General features: G+C 42.3%; 1 protein-coding gene across 1 annotated transcript in view; it reads right to left on the bottom strand.

Annotated features, from left to right (window-relative positions):
- LOC129695309 (rho guanine nucleotide exchange factor 28) overlaps nucleotides 1-16,950 on the bottom strand; it is a 91,655-nt gene extending 74,705 nt beyond the window's left edge. The window contains exon 1 of the mRNA XM_055632139.1: nucleotides 16,479-16,950. The gene's annotated coding sequence lies outside the window, so the exon portion shown is untranslated. The remainder of the gene's footprint in view (nucleotides 1-16,478) is intronic.
- Between the last annotated feature and the right edge of the window lie 2,691 nt (nucleotides 16,951-19,641).

The following is a 19,641-nucleotide window of genomic DNA, read 5'->3' on the forward strand; positions in this document are numbered from 1 at the left end:
GATAGAGCTCTAGGGGCTAGTGGAGTCAAGGGATATGGGGAGAACGCAGGCACGTGTTATTGATAGGGGACGATCAGCCATGATCACAATGAGTGGCGGTGCTGGCTCGTAGGGCCGAATGGCCTCCTCCTGCACCTATGTTCTGTGTAATCTATGTAATCTAAATATTATGTATTACTCATAAAATATAAAGTAAAGGAGGCATAGATATTTCCTTGATGATCTACTGATATTATATAACTGTTGATAAATAAATATAAGTCAAGACCCAACATGGAACAATGATATTCTTGTTTGCAGCAGAAGCACAACAGGTTTATAAATATAGTTTTCAATAGATAACACTACACACAAAATAAAGGTCAATGAATAAAGAATTCAATATAAAGCAAAAACAAAACAAAGCCCAAAGTTCCTAGTGCAACCCAGGCACTTTGCAGTTTAGTTAGAGTTGACTGGGTTCAATGGCCTAATGCTTGGTGAAAAGAGGCTGTTCCTGAATCTGGATGTTAAGAGATTTCAGACTCCTATATCTTCCCATTGGCAGGGGTGAAATGCAAGCATTACCAAGGTGGTGTGGGTCCTTGATGATGCTGGCTGCCTGCCTTTTTGCAACAGGGCCTCTTACAGATCACGTCGATGGTGGGATATCAGTATCCGTGATGGATCGGGTAGCATTGTCCACTCTTTATAATCTCCTTTGTTCCTGGGCAGTCAGGTTGCTCCGACACAAACTAATGCTGAGCCAAAGCAGGAAATATTCATATAAATGACCAAGAATCGGCCAGTTTCGTGCTTTTGAGAAGAGTTTAAAAGGAATTGACAGAGAACAGAGATTTGGGCCTAGATTATGGTACATGAATGAATGCTTCTATAAATCCAAATATTCTGATATTCTTTTGTTTGAAGCAAATTAATTATAAAAATTCATAAGTTTTTGCAGTGAAATTCCAAACATTATATTGGTAAGAGGCCTTGCCTTAGAAATCACCAAACAGTAACTAAATTAGTTGGCATTTTACCAGTAATTGACTAAAACTATCTAAATAATATCTGAAAATATCAGAAATAATAGGCACTTTTAATGACAATAATGTCACTTTTTTCACACTATATGTCCTAAGGATTAAGGATTTAAGGATAAAGGGGAAATCTTTTAGGACTGAGATGAGAAAAACATTTTTTACACAGAGAGTGGCGAATCTCTGGAATTCTCTGCCACAGAATGTAGTTGAGGCCAGTTCATTGGCTATATCTAAGAGGGAGTTAGATGTGGCCCTTGTGGCTAAAGGGATCAGGGGGTATGGAGAGAAAGCAGGTACAGGATACTGAGTTGGATGATCAGCCATGAACATATTAAATGGTGGTGCAGGCTCGAAGGGCCGAATGGCCTACTCCTGCACCTATTTTCTATGTTTCTAAAAGGCACGTATTTGTAGGATGACTAAATTTAAAGTCTTCAAGATGCCATAACATGCATTTGTTTGCCTTTGTGTTCACATCAAATACAGTTTACACCCAACAGCATTCCTGAGTAATTTGAGAAATTACAAGGACAGAAAGGTGTTGCAGTTTTCAGCTCCTTAGATAAATGATATTTACTGATGTTTTTAAACTAAAGAGCAATATAAATAATATACATACAATATCCTCTAGAGTAATAATGTGACAGATAGGTTGGGCTAAAATTATGCTTGAAAGAATATTTAAACACCAAACAAAATGTTCCTACATTTTTCATATAGTTTCTACGTTACCCTCATGGATTAGAATACAGCTCCTGTCCCCACAGGTGGTTGCACTTCTGCACTACACCCCAAAGTCTCAAATGTATAACGAAGGTCAGAAAACCAAATCCAGACAAAGTCAAGAAGATAATGCAACCAAAACACCATGAATCAATGACTCGTATCAGGTAAATATTTATTTCCACTTTGAGCCAGACTGAGCCAGACTGAATATGGTAAACAGAGAGGTGAATATAAAGGGAAATAAAAGGCAATGGGCAAGAGAACGGAATAGAAATGAGCACATAGAAGATAAAATACTTCCCCCGTATCCTTAAACAGTGACCCCTTGTTCTTGACTTCCCCAACATCGGGAACAATCTTCCTGCATCTAGCCTGTCCAACCCCTTAACAATTTTGTACGTTTCTATAAGGTCCCCCCTCAATCTTCTAAATTCTAGTTAGTACAAGCCGAGTACAAAGGGTAATCCATGACATTTTCTAGGTACATGGAAATAGTAAGGAAGAGGAAGATCAGTGCCAATAATCGGAACGAGAAGCAGACTTCTGCATGGTCAAATTCCGTCATTTGTATTTCATTATCAGTTTTATAACCAATAAAAACAGATTCTGTCAATATCCCTGCAGTTTTGGTGGGGGAGGGAGGGAGAGTTGGTCGGATGGATGTTAAATATAGAGGAGAAGGAAGTATAGAAAGAAGAAACGTATCAGTCCATACATGGAAACCCAGCTGGGATTTTTAAAAGGCAAATTGCATCCAATGAACCAGTTTGTCCTTTTTTAAATGAGGTAAGGTGCAAATGTGTAGGAAGGAAATGCAGAATGGATGATGTTTTAGGTGGAGGCCCTTCTTCAGATTGAGAGTCTGGGGCAAGGGAAAGTGCAAATGACCTCCTCCTGCTGCTATGAACTATGTTCTGAAGCCTGAACTATCCACTGCAGGCACTTCAAGGCACCGGAAAGATTCTACCAATGCGGCCTCTGCAAAGCATAAACATTCACTGCAAGGATAAGCGAGTCAACAGTTTTTTTCACACCACCAACATCTTCAGCATCAAGGCCCCAGTTGCACCATTTCAGTTCCAGTCACCAGGTTATGCCATTCATGTACCCAACTCCCCAAACAGGGGGTTCTTTTCTGAATGTTGTCATGGGAAAAGAATATCACATGGACAGTGGAACCAATTAAAGGATTTTCACAAAGTCTCTTTGGAAAACAAAACTGCAACATTCCCATGAACTCCTGGAAACCCATAACTGTTCAAAGGGGAGAAGAAGCATTCGGATCTCAAGCTATCCAGAACCTAACGGCCATGCATCGTGAGCTCATGAGATATCAAAGTTAGAGTGCATGAGAGATCACTGGAGTTTAGAAGGATGAAGGGGAATCTTATAGAAACATATAAAATTATAAATTATAAAAGGACTGGACAAGCTAGATGCAGGAAAAATGTTCCCAATGTTGGCTGAGTCCTGAACCAGGGGCCTCAGTCTTAGAATAAAGGGAAGGTCATTTAAGACTGAGGTGAGAAAAAACTTTTTCTCCCAGAGAGTTGTGAATTTATGGAATTCCCTGCCACAGAGGGCAGTGGAGGCCAAATCACTGGATGGATTTAAGAGAGAGATAGATAGAGCTCTAGGGGCTAGTGGAGTCAAGGAATATGGGGAGAAGGCAGGCACGGGTTATTGATACGGGACGATCAGCCATGATCACAATGAATGGCGGTGCTGGCTCGAAGGGCCGAATGGCCTCCTCCTGCATCTATTTTCTATGTTTCTATGTTTCAAAGTAAAAGGTGAAGGAGCTCACCTCCTCAAAAAAAGAAAATCACCTACTCCAATAGATATCTCCTGCCCAATCTGTTTAGAGTCCGTGCCTAAGGAGCTAATTCAGAACCCACAAAACTGGAATGGACCCGTTATCGTTTTATGCAAGGAACTACTTAAGAAGATGACATCCCGTTCAATAGTTTCTAGAAAAGAAATAATGCAAACCACATTAAACAAACTGTTGCTAGTACTGGGTACATAAAAAAAGATCAGGGATGCTGCACCTGCATTAATAATGGAAATTAGTATTGGATTTTGAACAGTACAAATGTGTTAACTTTAAAATGTTTACTGCTGGAACAACAGTCCCAAAAATAACAATCAAAGAAAAAAACTGCACACTTAATGGCAACCCATAAACCTAACTCAAGACAAGGCTTGTACCCTGCCGATGAAATATCCTGCCAAACCCCAAAGCAAAATATTTCTGCACAAACCACTCATTTACCATCGCCTTCACAGGAAATCTGCATTATGAATAATGAATAAAGTTCATTTATCGCTTTCTTCTCCAAAGTAAAACTATTTTTGGTTTGTCACAAAAACAAGAAAATTCCTTGATAAACCAACATTTTTTACAAAAAAAGATCATTTGCCAGCAGTATTAAATTTTCATGGTACCTAAAAATGCTGGAGAAACTCAGCTGGTGCAGCAGCATCTATGGAGCGAAGGAAATAGGCAACGTTTCGGGCCGTAACCCTAGATTTCTGCACAAACCACAAAAGGAAACCCATTTCCTTCACTCCATAGATGCTGCTGCACCCGCTGAGTTTCTCCAGCATTTTTGTGTACCTTTGTTTTTCCAGCATCTGCAGTTCCTTCTTAAACATTAAATTTTCATGAACAAGTTGAATGGGAATCAATTTAGTTCAAGGCCATTAAATCTTTCCCCGAGTTGTTAAAGTTGTAATTATGGTGGTGGATGAGAACGGAAGCCTTTCTATGTAACTGATAAATTGCTCGTGTTCCTAATCTGTTCCAGTAGCAGAATTACCGGTAGGTCAATGTGAATACATGATTTACTTACAATTGGAGGTTCCCTCCCTCTAAGAAAATCTACTTCCCTCAGCTAAAGATCTCAGGCTGACCAATCTTAGGGAATCCCCAATGTATATTTGGATTTAACCATGAAGTCGAGTACCATCTTAATGCCAAATTATACCAAAGTACTTCACCCCATTTTTCCAGAAGGAACCCCACCCACCTTTAATTCGTTGGCTTGTAAACTGACTTGGAGCCAACTGGAAAAGAACACTGGCTTGACTAAGAAGTTATTGATTCTGCCAGAGAGGATGTCAAATTCCACCATCACGTTTGTCCAATGGTAATTAGCTCAGCTTAACATGACTTGCTTCGTTGTTCTTCATAGCTAAAGGCTGCTGCAGATACCTGCAGCCTTATTCCCAGGGGAATGGAGAGCATTAGGTCATTACCTCAGCAATCAAGCCTGAACACTCCATTGCTGTGACTAGAATCGAGTCGATGTTCATAATATGGATGCAACTTTATATGCTCATTGCATTTCACTGGAAAAAATTTTTGCTGTGATCTCAGGAGAATTCACAGTAAAAGTACTAAAAAGTATGTAAAAGTATATAGCTCTTTTCAGTTTTGGTTATACATGATCGGTTTGGTATGGCCGTGCAGATATTTTCTGAAATGATTCTGTGCATAAACTTTGCTTTGCTATAAACGTCACTGGTGCAAGTTTATAGTAGACGACCTTACCTCCAATTCATCAGCCATGATCACATTGACTGACTCGAAGGGGCGAATGGCCTACTCCTGCACCTACTGTCTATTGTCTATTAGCTGGCATTACACAACACTACACAAAGATGATGCCAAGTATAAAAGCAGAAATGTCTTTCCTTTTGATATTAAGTTTCCTTGCTGTTTTGTAATAACTAAAATAAAGTGCTGCAATTGCAAGTTTAGTAGTTCAGAACAAAATTGGAATTATGTTTATCATGTACAACTGATAAAGTAATATCGCGTCATATTTCTTCCACTAGTACTTGAGAGGCATGTCAACGTTATTTATGGAAACCTTGCGAACTTGAAATTATTCTTGCATGTTTAAAAAAATACAACATTTAAACAGGAATTTGTAGTTTAACATAGGCTCAGACACAAAAAAACCCCAAAGGAAATGGATGGTGGAGTTGAAAAATTGTCTTACTTTCATGTGTTACCAGAATTCTTCTTGTACTGATGTACATAATTTATAGTGAATGTTGTCTAAATTGGCTCCGCAAACAAGATTTGCATGTCCCAAACAAGAATTTTTCCCATAATAAATAAATGGTTGATATTAGTTGGTCAATGACACAGACCACAAGCCCTTTCACCCGTCACCTCATAGTTTGCCAACTGACATTGTCTTCTTAGTAAGCAAATAAAATTCCCATCTTTATCTTGCAACGTCTCCATTGCTTTGCCTCCCCCTTATCTGAAATCTCCAGTCCCACAATTCTCCAATATATCTGCATTCCTTCAATTCTGGCCTCTTAATCATCTCAAAGTTAGTTATTCCACCACCGTGATCATGCCTGCAGCCTAAGGGACACAACTGTAGAATTGTCTCCCAGAACATCTCCAGACCTTTAACTCCTTTTTCTCCATGAAAACACCTCAAATGTAAAAATCAAACAGCTGGAGGATCGGGCAGAATCTGTGGAGGGAATGGACCGATTACGTTCCAGGTCAGGACCCTTCTCCTGACTGAAGCGTCGCAACATGAAATGTCATCTATCTTTTCCCTCTACAGATGCTGCCTGGCCCACCAAGTTCCTCCAGGTGCAGCTTCTAGTGTTTCTTTATAATCTAATGTTTTGACCAAGCTTTTGGTCAGTCGGAACTAAGCAGCATAGAAATAAGCCCAGATATTTTTTTAATTATTTCTGAAGTTGTTAATACTCAATTGGATCCTGTTCCAAAACTAATAATATTAGGAATATCAGAACTAAGTATAAAACTTACAATAAATCAAACACATTTTCTTGATTATAGTATAATAATTGGGAGAAAATTAATACTAAAAATCCAACAAGCCCCACAATTAAAATGTGGATTACGGGAATGTCTGAGACCTTACACTTGGAAAAAAATTAGACTAGTCTTAAATGACAAATCAGAACTATTTGCTAGAATATGGTCTCCATTTATTGATTTTCTAAAAAGGTAAATTGGTTCAACACGGAAGCTGGACTGAAACTGGAGTCCAGGACTGGATGAATAATTACACCTTATAATCTACAGACCATTCTCCAAAATTGTGTTTTTGGTAATTCCCTTTGTTTTTTCCCTCCCCTCTATTAGTTTATAGTTTCTTTTTTTTTCTTTCTCTTATTTCTTTTTCTCTCCACAGCTCTATCTTTCAAAAAAAATAGAAGCTTTGTATATATGTAATTGGCAAACAATGTTGCTATTATATGTATATGTATATGCTTCTAATAAAAATATTATTATCTAGAAAAGAAATAAGCCCTTTGGTCCATCTCCTTCATGCCAACCACGTTACCCAACTAAGCTAGTCCCACTAACCAAATCTCTCCAACCCTTCCCTGTCCATGTACCTATACAAGTGCAATCTTTAAATATTATAATTGTATAGAAACTAGAAAATAGAAATATGTGCAGGAGTAGGCCATTCAGCCCTTTGAGCCTGCACCGCCATTCAATATGATCATGGCTGATCATCCAACTCAGTATCCCGTACCTGCCTTCTCTCCATACCCCCTGATCCCCTTAGCCACAAGGGCCACATCTAACTCCCTCTTAAATATAGCCAATGAACTGGCCTCCACTACCCTCTGTGGCAGAGAGTTCCAGAGATTCACCACTCTCTGCGTGAAAAAAGTTCTTCTCATCTCCCCCCTTATCCTTAAGCTGTGACCCCTTGTCCTGGACTTCCCCAACATCGGGAACAATCTTCCTGCATCTAGCCTGTCCAACCCCTTAAGAATTTTGTAATTTTCTATAAGATCCCCTCTCAATCTTCTAAATTCTAGAGAGTATCTACACTAATACTTCATAATTTGGCTTAGTATCAAATGGTGATTGATATCATATGTTGATAGAATGGTGCGGCTGGGCTTGTATGCTCTGAAATTTACAAGGATGTGAGGGGATCTTATTGAAACATAAGATTATTAAGGGATTGGACACGCCAGAGACAGGAAACATATTCTTGATGTTGGGGGAGTCCTGAATCAGGGGCCACAGTTTATGAATAAGGGGTAGACCATTTAGAACGGAGATGAGGAAAACCTTTTTCACCTAGAGAGTTGTGAATCTGGGGAATTCTCTGCCTCAGAAGGCAGTGGATGCCAATTCTCTGGATGCTTTCAAGATAGTTAGATAGAGTTCTTAAAGATAGTGGAGTCCAGGGATATGGTGAGAAGACAGGAACGGGGTACCTAATGTGGATGATCAGCCATGATCACAGTGAATGGCGGTGCTGGCTCGAAGGGCCAGATAGCCTACTCCTGCACCTATTGTTCTTTGTCTATAATAACCTTACAAAGTACCTCAGGATGTTCTGTTATATTAAAATAGTTATAAAAATAATTGATACAATTACATGGAATAGGCTAAATAAAAAATGAAGATACACGGCTAATAATGAGGGAATAAAGGAAAGAAACTATTTTGAACGCACTCATGCAATGTAAAATAGACCACTCATAACACCAGCCCTGATTTACATTGCAGGATACACATCTCATGTGTGATCTCAAACCCAATCAGAAACAGATCCAGTTTTTGAACGATCATGAGGGAGTCAGCATTCATCACAAGCTGATAACCTGTTCCACAGGTCCACCACTCAATGGACCACAACATTCCCATTTAATTTTGTCCTTGTATAACTTGCAAATATGAATCACATTCTTGTGTAGGAAAGAATTGCAGATGCTGGTTGAAATCGAAGGTAGACACAAAATGCTGGAGTAACTCAGCGGGACGGGCAGCATCTCTGGAGAGAAGGAATGGGTGGCGTTTCTGGTTGAGACCCTTCTTCAGACTGATGTCAGGGTAGTGGGTGGGACAGAGATAGAACGTGGTCAGAGACAGTAAGACTGGTGAGAGAGCTGGGAAGGGAGAGGGGATGGAGTTAGAGAAGTCAATGTTCATACCGCTGGGGTATAAACTACCCAACCAAAATATGAGGTGCAGTTCCTCCAATTTGCGCTGGATTGGAGGAATTTCCAGGGCAGATTGGAGGAACAGTACCTCATATTTCGCTTGGGTATCTTACACCCCAGCAGTATGAACATTGACTTCTCTAATTTCAAATAGCCCTTGCTTTCCCACTATCTCCATCCCCTCCCCCTTCCCAGTTCTCCCACCAGTCTTATTGCCTCCGACTACATTCTATCTCTGTCCCGCCCTCTCCCCTGACATCACTCTGAGGAGTCGCGACCCGAAATTTCACCCATTCCTTCGCTTCAGAAATGCTGCCTGTCCTGCTGAGTTACCCCAGCATTTTGTGTCTACCTTTGAATCCCATTCTTCCCAGCCTATAAAAATCATTCACCAAATCTAGTGTGCTCACTATTTTTATAATATGCAGTACCAGAAAATTAGTAAAACACCTAAACTGCAAGCTTTATTTTGAAAGAGATGGGAAAGATGGCAAGACGGGCAACTGAGGTATCAATGGCCGAACACATTGGAATCATTGACTATAGTTCTATTAGTTATAAAATATTTATGGAACTGCTCCACGAGTCACAGTTTTAAATTGCGGCAAGTCAAATTTTGATGGTATAAGATGGGAGCTTGCAATAGCTGTTTCGAGTAGGTTGTCTGTGGGCAAAGGAGAAGACTGGCTCGAGGACAGAGTTGCCAAAGCTATTTTGTGGCTCCTTTTGGCCTTCCTAATCGCCAACGAGTTTAGTTTAGTTTAGAGATACAGCGTGGAAACAGGCCCTTCAGCCCACCGAGTCACGCCAACCATCGATCACCCACACATCCATTCTATGTTATCCTATGTTTACACACCAAGGGCAATTTTCAGAGGCAAATTTACCTACAAACCTGCACGTCTTTGGGAATGTGGGAGGGAACCGGAGCACCTAGAGAAAGCCCATGCGGTCACAAGGAGAATATGCAAACTCCACACAAACAGCACCCGTAGTCAGCATCAAACCAGAGTCTCTGGCACTGTGAGGCAGCAGCTCAACAGTTGCACCACTGTGTCACCAAAGTTCTTCCTTCTTTTATTTATTTATTTTTATTAAAAGCATTGTACGTACATCTTATTCATGATATGCAACATAATACATTTTGTGTACAACTTCTCTTTTTTTTTTAAACTTTAAGCTGTAATAGAAAAAGAGAAAAGAGAAAGAAGAGAAGAATGAAAGTAGAATAGTAGTAGAGTGTAGTCTGCAGTAGTTGGCGTTAAATGAATGAAGATGCTTAAGTAAACTGCTTGCTTGAGAATGTGAGAAAAAAAAGGAAAGAAAAATGAAAAGAAAACAGGCCCCAAAGAAAAGAGGGCCTTAGGAAGGGAAAAGAAATAAGTAAAAAAACCCAAAGAAGGTAGAGCTAAACAAAAAAGAAAGGGAATGTGCCTAATTCATAATGATTCACACCCATCACCTAGTTCTAAAACAATAACTTTCTAGGGTAATGCTGCACCATATTATACTTGTAGTTCTTCCTTGGGATCCAGGAAGAGCTAGTTAACGATACATCATTGGTTTGATGGTAGGAAGCAAAGGGTGATGGTGAAAGGTTGTTTCTTAGACTGGTTACCAGCCCATGATGAGTGGTGTGCCTCAGAGATCAATGCTTGGTCCATTGGTGTTTGCATCTATATCAACGATTTGGAATGCAAGGCAGGATAAGCAAGTTTGCAAATGACACTAAAACAGGTGACTTCGTAGACAATGAAAAAGGTTATCAGGAATTAAAGCAGGATCTTGAACAGCTGGATAAGTGTTGCCAAGGAATGGCAAATGAACTATAATTCAATTAAAAGCGAGTTGTTGCATTTTTGGGAAGTCAAACCAAGCCAAGAACGTCATAGTGGTCAGCAGGGTCTTGGAGGAATGTTGTGGAACAGAGGGACTTAGGAGTAAAAGTACATAGTTCACTGTAAGTGGTGTCATACATGGAGAAGGTGAAGAAGAAATCTTTTGGTACACTTCATCAGTCAGGGCATGGAGTTTAGAAGTTGGGATGTTGCAGTTGTACAAGACAATGATTGTGTTCAGTTTTGGTCACTCTGCTATAGAAAATATGCCATTAAGCTTGAAAGGGTGCAGAAAAGATTTTCAAATAAGTTGTCAGGACTTAAGGAATAGGTAATAAGGGGAGGTACACAAAATTGCTGGAGAAACTCAGCGGGTGCAGCAGCATCTATGGAGCAAAGAAAATAGGCGACGTTTCGGGCCGAAACCCTTCTTCAGACTAATAAGGGGAGGTTGGGACAGCTAGGACTTTATTCCTTAGAATGCAAGAGACTGAGGAGTGACCTTGCAGAGGTGCATAAAATCAAGAAGAACAGCAATAGGGCAAATGCACACAGTGTTTTTCCCAGGGTTGGAGAATTAAGAATTTGAGGCAGTCAGTATAACACGAGAGGAAAAAGAAAAATTAATAGGAACCCAATAATTTTTTCATTTAGTGAGTATATTGGGTATATTGAAAGAGCTGCCAGAGGAACTGATTGAGGCAGGTATAATGCTAAAATTTTATAGGGTCTGTCCCACTTACGCGACCTTTACAGGTGACTGCCGGCACCTGTAATAGGTCGCCGAAATGTTCAACATGTTGAAAATTCAGTGGCGACCAGAAAGATGCTACGACTCTTTGGAGAGCTCTCACGACTAAAGGAGACCTCTCATGACCATACAGCCTACAGTCTGTCTGGTCGCTGCTGAATTTCCAACATGATGCCGGCAGTCGCCTGTAAAGGTTGCGTAAGTGGGACTGGCCTTTAAAAGGTACATTGACAAGAAAGGTTTAGAGAGTTGTACGTCAAACAAGACAAAAATGGGACCAGCTTAGATGGGCATCCTGGTCGGCGTGAATGAGTTGGGCCTTTCTATGCTGTACGATTGTGACATTGATAAGGGTCAGTGACATGCGAGGATTCTGACAAGCATAACTGCATTCTGATAAAGTCTGATCTCACGTGGTGGTGTCCCTGCCTCCTCCAAGCCAAATCAGTGGATCTTTCTTTATGTGTAGGAAAGAACTGCAGATGCTGGTTTAAATGGAAGGTAGACACAAAATGCTGGAGAAACTGAACAGGACAGGCTGCATCTCTGGAGAAAAGGAATGGTTGATGTTTCAGGTCAATTCCCTTCTTCAGACCGTTTCGGGTTGAGACCCTTCTTCAGATCTTTCTGTTACAGTAACAGTATCCTTTAATATTATCCAAACTAATGAGAAATCCATAGGGTGCAAGCAACTCTGTCACTAATGTACAGTTCACTCCCACACTCACACATTCTAAACTGTGACTGGTGAAATGTTATGCAAGCACTAATATACTGGAGTGTGCTTCTAACAAAGGAACTTACAATGTCTCCAGGTTTACAATTAATAAATCAGCAATTTAGCAACATCATAGCAGCCCATTAAGTCTATTCTTGTGTTCTTTTTGACGTGTTATGTTACATATTGTATTGTCCCTTTATTTTCCTTTTGATCCGCTGCCTAAGCTCTACCTTTAACTCTTGGAGTGCTGAATGCTGGTCACACTGAGTGCCTAAGTGTTGTTAAAATCTTAAAGTAACAGAATAAATATACAAAGGAGATAAAAATCAAATCAGATGATTTTACTTTTGCTGATGCTGATGCAGGTTCTCAACCTGAAATGTCAACAATGGTTTTTTACCTCTTCTCCCTCCCCCTCCCCTCCCTTAACCACCACAGATTCCACTCAACTGACTGAGAGTTCATCCAGCAGATTATTTCGCTCTAGATTCCATCATCTACAGTCTCGTGCGTAAGCAGAATAAGGGAATTAGCTGCTCTCCATTTATGGTTACAATACAGAAGAAAGAATTGAACAAAGACAGTGAGACTTTTCTTTAACGTGGTAAAGTGCAGCAAAAGAATAGACTAATCCCATCTCCTGCACGTGGTCAATATCCCTCCACGAGGTGCTGTTCCTCCAGTTTACATGTGGCCAGAGGGAGGCAAACTGGAGGAACAGCACCTCATATTCTGCTTGTTTTAGAAGGAACTGCAGATGCTGAAACAATCGAAGGTAGATAAAAACGCTAGAGAAACTCAGTGGGTGAGGCAGTATCTATGGAGCGAAGGAATGGGTGACGTTTCGGGTCTTCAGACTGATGAGGGGATGGGGGGGGCGGGAAAGAAGAAAGGAAGAGACAGAGAGAGTGGGCTGTGGGAGAGCTGGGAAGGGAGGGGTTAGAGGAAGAAAGCAAGGCCAACCTGAAATTGGAGAAGTCAATGTTAGCTTCTATGTCAAAAATGACCTCCAATTTCAGGTAGTCCTTGCTTTCTCCTTGGTTCATCTCCTTGGTGATGTAATCATTAAGGTCCTCTCCCACATCCTGTGAATCCACACCTAAATGTCCTCCTTTGTTCTTGGGTGGACCTGCACTAGACCCAACTAACCTTTTGCTACTAATACATGTCTAAAAATGCCTTGGGATTCTCCTTCATCCGACTTGTCGAGGATATTTCATGGTCTCTTTTAGTCCTCCCAATATTATGCTTAAGTTATTTTGTACCTCCGTCATATTTATCAAGATCCTCATCAAGTTTCAGATTCTTAATCTTATATATGTTTCCTTTATCTTTTTGACTAGACTTACAGCATCTTGTCAGCTTTTAACTGCCACTCACAATGAAGTCCATTTGGAAAAACTTCCGAAACTCGAAATTCAGAAATAAATGTTAAAAACTTTAAAGCCAGTAAATATAAATGAATTTCTTCAGCTGTACATGTGTAGCCAGAAACCAAAACTACAAATATCTTCCTAAGATAGACACAAAAACTTGGAGTAACTCAGCGGAACAGGCAGCTCTCTGTAGAGAAGGAATGGGTGACATTTCGGGTCGAGACCCTTCCTCAGATGAAGAGTCTCAACCTGAAACGTCACCCATTTCTCAGCGGAACAGGCAGCATCTCCGGAGAGAAGGAATGGGTGGCATTTCGGGTGAAGAGTCTCGACCTGAAACATCACCCATTCCTTCTCTCCAGAGATGCTGCATGTCCCGCGGAGTTACTCCAGCTTTTTGTGTCTATCTTTGGTTTAAACCAGCATCTGCAGTTTCTTCCTACACAACTACAAATACCGTCCAATCATCTTCAAAATGAGTCCCCTCTGTCATTACACCCCACCCCAATTCATGAAGATCATTTCGATATCTCTTCCATAATAATGTTCTCTTAATTTTAAAGATTCCTTTTTCATTCATTTTTAAATCTCAGGTTATTTTTGCTGTTATCCCATCCAAATCTGATGGGACCGTTTGTTTGAGTTAGAAGTGCTAAGAATTGATGCTCCTGGATGCTGCACGGTAAATATTACATCCAGGAGCATCTGTAAATAATATGCGACTCTGCACATTTTCCTTATTACAACTTTTAATCACTCTATAAATTAAAGGTTATCATTAGATGTTCTGAGACACAGTGGTGTGCACCTCCAAAAGGCAACCTCGGAGAAAATCAGATATCAAAATAAGAATAGCGCAGAATTAATATGCGTAACAAAACACACCAAATAGGCCAGGTGAGGCAGGCCCGATGATAGAACTAATGAAACAGATTAAACGTCAACATAATGATGGCTTGAGAGATTGAGGGAAACTGAGTCACAATACTTGGATGCAAGAAAGTTGAAGAGTCGAGTGTGTTTTAATTGTCATATGTAGTGAAAACAGAACAAAGCAATTCTAACTTACGGCAGCATAACAGGTCTGTAAACACAGACCTCATAGATAACATGATAAACAAAAATACATTTTAATATATTAAAAAGGAACCATGTGAGTGCAAAACAAAAGCCCAAAGTGCAAATAAGACTAAGTCTGTGAATCTTTGGAATTCTCTGCCACAGAAGGCAACAGAGGCCAATTCACTGGATGTTTTCAAGAGGGAGTTACATTTAGCTCTTAGGCTAAAGAAATATGGGGGGAAAGCAGGAACAGGGAGGGTACTGATTTTAGTTGATGAGCCATGAATCATATTGAATGGCAGTGCTGGCTCGAAGGGCCTACTCCTGCACCTATTTTCCCCATAAGTAGTAAGAGAAACAGAGGGAAAGCAGTGACTGGAAGAGCGGAACCACAGAAAGAGACACACACACACAGACACAGACACAGACACAGACACAGACACAGACACAGACACAGAGAGTTTGAGACAAAGTGGGTGTGCATGGTAAAAATATTTACATCAAGCATTTCCTGTCCTCTTCCTACAATCAAAGTCAAAGCCTGATACTGTTTTTTAATCTTGAGATTGCCTCTGACAAGTTACTTCTTCACAATGTATTTTTCAAATTGTTATTATATGTGAATAGCTACTTTATTTTATTTTATGGGTAATAAGGCACCATTTACTATTCACCATTCAGATAATTACAAAAGGGGGAGGTTAGTAAATGTCCTTTAGTTTTTCTTAGGCTGGTGCCGTGATGCCGTGAAAATATACAATGCCTGCTACCAACAGTTATTGAAGTTGAGTGGAGAATCATTCCAAAAACTTTATAGTTGACTGATGTTAAGCCAAACAGAAACGATTATGGACCATGAGCAAAAATGACGTGGAAGAGTTTCAAATCATTTCATGTAATGTTAAGAAATGGCTGAGTTCACAGCCTGACAACGGCCTGGTTGCCATGCTCAAGACCAATGCACCAGAACAAAATCAGTTAGTGTCTGAACCTCTACCGTCCACTAAACCGGGTCCAATCCAACCTAGGGTTTACCCAGCCTCAACCACGATGCAACAAGCTGACAACAGTGCCATCGTCCGTCATTCAATATCAGGATTATTGTCAACAGTTCTTTCAGTTCTGCCAAGGCACTCGGCTAACAAAAAAAAAACATTTCAACCACGGTTCAAACACGAACAAGAACTCAGTGACAAAGGCGAGGTGGAAGTAACAGCCCTCATCTTATGCACGTCGTTTGGCAGAACCTGTTCAACGCTCAACTGCAAGCGCAATTTCTTATGCGCAGAGGGCGAATTAAGAGAGGAGGAACGAGTAAAATAAATAAGCGGAGCTGATTGCTCACGAAGTACTACTAAACAGATCAAATAGGCCAGATGAGGCTGGCCCTCCGATAGAACTAATGAAACAGAATAGGTGTCAATGTAATGCCACGAGAGGTTGAGGGGAAATGAGTCAGGAGACTTGGATACAAGACGAAGTAGTAAGAGGAACGGGAGGGTGAAAGAACAGAACCACAGATGAGATGAAGAGAAAAGTTGCGAGACAAAAATCAGTCTAAATGAAGTTTGGTGTATCATAGAGTCATACAGCGTGGAATTATGTGTCGAATAATTGTGAAAACCGGCAGACTTCACGATGTTAATATCCAGCCTGACACGTCTCCTCCAGTGTGATGCCGACCCGTCACACTGATCAAAGCGCCGGGGCTCCTCCACCACAGTCGAGCCGACAACACAATCCATTATTCATTAAAGGCAATCTCCGCCGACATCAGAATTAGGTAATCCAGCACGGAGCCAATATCCCAGCACCTTGCTTTCGACAAATATTCTCCCTACGTTTCGTTTTGCAACAACAGGGGGGGGGGGGGGGAGACTTTTGTTCACATAACACGACTGTAAGTTTCGACGTTGCTGGCGAGTGAGTCCTTGCAGCAACTTCGCTTCAGTGAGAGCCGCACAAAGTGCTAGAGTAGTGAGATGGGGCCCGATTACCTACCTGCAAAGTCCAGCTGCTCCCAAACCTTACGATCGCCGCCCAGGAGCTTTGTGTTGAACAACTAAACTCCTCCTGTGGTCCCGGCTCAGGAGAGATCCAACATGTCATCCGTGTTTCCCAACTCACGCCGGCTGTTTTCTTGACGTCTCTCTATTCCTTCTCTTGCAGAGATGCTGCCTGCCCCGCTGAGTTCACTCCAGCGTTTTGGGTCTATATCTTCGGTTTATAACCAGCATCTGCAGTTCCTTCCCACACACCCCCCAAAACGTGGACCTGCCTTGGAGACAGTCAGACAGACACAGGCAGGCAGGCAGGGCTGCACACGTCAGCCGCTCTGACCGAGCGGTTGGACAACAAGAGATGCGAGGAGGGGGGACCGGCGCGGCGGGGGCTCGGTTGTCAGGGAGCTTTCCCCCACAAGGAAAAAAAAACCCTGGTCCGCCGCCAATTCTAGAGAGAGTCGGTGACAGTCGGGCGCCACCCTTAAAGCTGCACCTGATGTACGTAAGTGCCTCGGGTACTGGACAGGCAGTAAGGACAATAACACTAGGGCGGCGCTGCCTGACTGCTCCAGGAACCCGGGTTCGATCCTGTCCTCGGGCGCTGTCTGTATGTCCCCCCGCCCCCCGCCCGTGGGGTTTCTCCGGGAGCTCCGGTTCCCTCCCACACACCCACAACGTGCAGGTTAATTGCAGTTTAAAGAAGGGTCTCGACCCGAAAAGTCAACCATTCCTTCTCTCCAGTCTGACCCGCTGAGTTACTTCAGCATTCTGTGTGTCTATCTTCGGTTTATAACCACCAGCATCTGCAGTTCCTTCCTACAGGTTAATTGGCTTCGGTAAAATAATTACAAAAATTGTCCCTAGTGTTTGTAGAACTAGCGTTAGTTTAGTGTGCGGGGATCGCTGGTCGGCCTGTTTCCAACGTCATATCTCTAAACTAAATTAAACGACAAGAATAAAGAACATTCCCCCCTTTGACTTAAGGGTTTCGCTAAAGCGGCGACTTGCTGAAGCAAACCAGGCTGTTGCTGTTGCTGGAGCTGGAAGCGCTCGGTGCAAGTCCCTGGGAACTCGCCAGCTGCGCGAACAGCTGCCGGCCCTACCTGCACTGCCATGAGCCAGCGCCACTCATTGGCTGCACCTCTCGCCTTGCCCGACCCCATTGGACGCTGCCCATGCAGCCAACGCCACCATTGGCTAACTCTCCTGCCTCCATCCACCAATCCACTCTATTGGACGCGGAGCCTCCTGACACCCGATTGGTTTAGGTTTGCTTGTTCCTGGTTGACCCAGATGACAAAACAATTACTGTTTGTGGAGGAAGCAACTGCAGATGCTGGTTTACACAGAAGTTGCTGGAGTAACTCAGCGGGACAGGCAGCATCTCTGGAGAGACTGTCCCGTACTTCTTTGTGTTTTAATAGGATGTGTTCAATGTATGTTTTTAGTATTATTTAGCGTGTTTTATGTGGGGGAGGGAGAAACATAGAAAATCGGTGCAGGAGGAGGCCATTCGGCCCTTTGAGCCAGCAGATTCAGATTCAGATTCAGCACCGCCATTCATTGTGATCATGGCTGATCGTCCCCTATCAATAACCCGTGCCTGCCTTCTCCCCATATCCCTTGACTCCACTAGCCCCTAGAGCTAGAGCCCCTAGAGAGTTGGGGGAAACTTTTTCTAATCTACCTCGACAGAGATGCGTTTTTTTCCATATCGTATCTCCGTCCGCCCTACGGCCGAACATCGAGGTGTTGGCGGCCTTTGCTGGAGACTGACTGGGAGCCTATGGGACTTCAACATTGCGGAGGCCGCGATCCCTTTGCCAGGGATCGACCTCGGAGCTCCAACCGTGGGTGCTTGCAGACTTAACATCACGGAGCTCACGGTCTCTGGTCAGAGACAGACTTTGGGAACCCCAAGCCGCAGGAGCTTCCCTGACGCGGGAGCTTCGACTGCCCCCGACGGGTGGTTCAACTGCAGGAGAATAAACAGGAAGATGATTGGACTTTTTTGCCTTCCATCACAGGGAGGAATGTTGGGAATCCGCTGTAGCACCCTAGCAGGGTGCAGGGCCACCAAATTCAAATTCAAGTAAAAGCTTCTACCGGAATTTGCACTGTAATTTATGTTGACATTTATGTAGTTGTGTGTCTTGTCGTTTTTATCTCGTATGGCTGTATGGTAATTCGCATATCACTGTACCTTAATAGGTACATGTGACAATAAAAGACCTTTGAGACCCGTCTTCGGACTGCAGGTCTGAAGAAGGGTCGCAACCTAAAACATTGCCCATTCTTTCTCTCCAGAGATGCTGCCTGTCCGCTGAGTTACTCCAGCATTTTGTGTCTGTCTTTTATGTTACTGTTAGTATGCTTTGTTGTAACCTTCCCCTCAGCCAACAATGAAACATTCTACATTTCTTTGAACATCTTCTGTTTTGATCTGTCCTTTTCACACCTTGCCGTACCATATATCTGGCCTCCCTCTCCCATGACTCTCAACTTGAAACGTCACCCACTTCATCTCACCAGAGATGCTGCCTGTCCCACTTAGTTACTCCAGTATTTTGTGTCTTTCTTCAGTGTAATCCAGCATCTGCAGTTCCTTCCTACGCGAGGAAAAAAAACGTACAGATGTTGGAAGTCTAAAATGAAAACAGCTGGAGAGAATCAGCTGGGTAATCAACATTGTTCTGAAGTGGGTCTTTGATCAGAAGTACACAGTGTGCTGGAGTTAAGGGGCTGTCCCACTGCGGCGACCTAATCTGCGAGTTTAGAAGAGTTTGCCCTCGACTCAAACTCGCAGCATGGTCGACACGTGATCCTATGAGGTCGCTGGAACTCTCCTTCATGCTCGAGGGAAGTTCCCGAAAACTTGCGGCCTAGGCTAGGTCGCGGAAAATTTTTCAAGATGCTGAAAATATTTCCGCGAGTAAAGTTTGGTCGGCATGGTTCTTTTTAAATCCTAGTGCAGTGAAGTGTGGTCGCTATTTAGTTACAGGCAGTCAAGGGCAGCCGTAGGCAATCTCCTTCGCTGACCGGGCTATTTCATGGACTCATTGGAGTTCTCAGGAACAAGGAAAACCAACCAGTAGGTAAAATTCCCGGAAAACTTTATTATACGTCTTAAAAGTGTCTCCACTCCTTCTCCCCCCTTCTCC

Source organism: Leucoraja erinacea, chromosome 3 (assembly GCF_028641065.1).
Source record: "Leucoraja erinacea ecotype New England chromosome 3, Leri_hhj_1, whole genome shotgun sequence".
Classification (NCBI taxonomy): Eukaryota; Metazoa; Chordata; class Chondrichthyes; order Rajiformes; family Rajidae; genus Leucoraja; species Leucoraja erinaceus.